This window comes from Corvus brachyrhynchos, unplaced genomic scaffold, assembly GCF_000691975.1.
Source record: "Corvus brachyrhynchos isolate BGI_N302 unplaced genomic scaffold, ASM69197v1 scaffold229, whole genome shotgun sequence".
Taxonomy (NCBI): domain Eukaryota; kingdom Metazoa; phylum Chordata; class Aves; order Passeriformes; family Corvidae; genus Corvus; species Corvus brachyrhynchos.
Window position 1 is genome coordinate 2,594,586 of NW_008240042.1, and position 1,631 is coordinate 2,596,216.

Below are 1,631 nucleotides of genomic sequence, written 5' to 3' on the forward strand. Positions count from 1 at the left end.
CTCCTTGGATTCCCGTACATCCAGGCTCTGACCGTGGCTCTATTCCTGTCTCTTCCAGCCCTTCAAGCCCTGAGGAGAGACAACAGCCCTTCCCAGACAAACATAGTAGTTCAACAGATAGTCAACAAAAGAGCTGCAGAACTATGTTCATCTGCTGGCTCAGAAGAACCAGAGTCCCTTTAAGACCTCCAGATAGCATGGAAGATGAGACCACCTGGAGACTAGAGTAGAACAGCTGGACCTCCAGGCACAGCTGATGCTGGTCACAGCTGAGCCCATGGAAAGCTCCCATAGCTCCTGCCTTTTTCTTCCGTTTTGACCGCTCCATCCCTCCAGCTCCCAGACCCTGCCCATCCCCTTTTTCCCTCCCAGCTCATCCCTTAACGCGAGGGTAATTGGAGACCCGAGACGCGGGTGTGTGCGTGTCGTGGGGCAAGGCAGGCAAACACAGGCGTGACAGTGCGGCGGGAAGGAAGGGGAGCCGAGGGTGGCTAATATTTAATTTCAGGTCTGTGGTTTTCTAATTCGAGATTAAAAGCAGTCACGTCTTTGAAGCCAGACACTTGGTGTAAATGTACAGTTAAAATATTCTATTCCACAGTCCCCAGACAGAGCTCTGCTACTCCCAGGCTTCATTAAATTTTAATTATCATCCCAGACTGGAGCAAGGAAAGAGGGGGAAGACTGTCCACCTAATTGCAATTGATAAAGGCAAAGAAGCCGAGATATTTTTCCTCACCGTGCACGCACAGCAGTTGTTTTTGTTGTTGTTGTTGTTGTTTTAATGCGGGCAGAGCCCGGCGAGAGCAGCGTGAGCATCTCCGCCTGTAGATCTGCTGTTTACAAAAGATGCACGTGAAGGAAAGCCGGGAAGTGATGCTGTAGATGGGTGTTGGGGGAGAGGGGGGGCTCCTGGAGGATCTGGCGAAAGATCAGCGGAAGAGACGAGGACCCTCATTAGAGCTCGTCAGCTTATTGTCTCCCAAAACAAAGCGCGCCGGTGCCTCAGCCCTGCTCGGCCCGGGCAGCGGAGGGGCTGCCCTGGCGCCCGCCCCGCTTCTCCCGGATCCCAGGCTCCTCTGCACCCCCACACACCCCACAGCCCGCCGGCTCTTCCCTGTCTTTTCGTTTGTTGATCATCTGCAAGTGCGGGACCGGCAGGTAGTGGGAGAAGTCGGTTAATTGCCCCAGGTTTTTAATTTGGCAAACTAGAGAGCGATCTATCTCCAGGCAGTAAAAGGTAAAAAATAAAACCCACCGCGTTTGCTTTCTAAGCAGCTTCCTATTATCACATCGCCACTTAATTTTATTTCCATTCTCTCCAAGTTAAATAGAAAGCCGAGCTCACAGGGGAGCTGCCATGTGCCTACAGACTGGGGATGTCAAGCAGAGAGACTCACTGTGCAAAGTTAATTTCAATTCCCGAGGAGGATTTCACATTCTCGCTCGCTCTGACCCACAGTAATTAGCTGAGATAACTAATGATTACTTACTTATTCCTTGTAATTATCTGGATTTAATAATTCGCTGTGTAATTTATTAATTCGCCCGTAATAGCCTTTAAGTGAATGGCTCATTTAAGAGGGCGCAGCGGCGGTTCAGGGGCTGTTCGCCGCTCGCTGCCTTCGCCT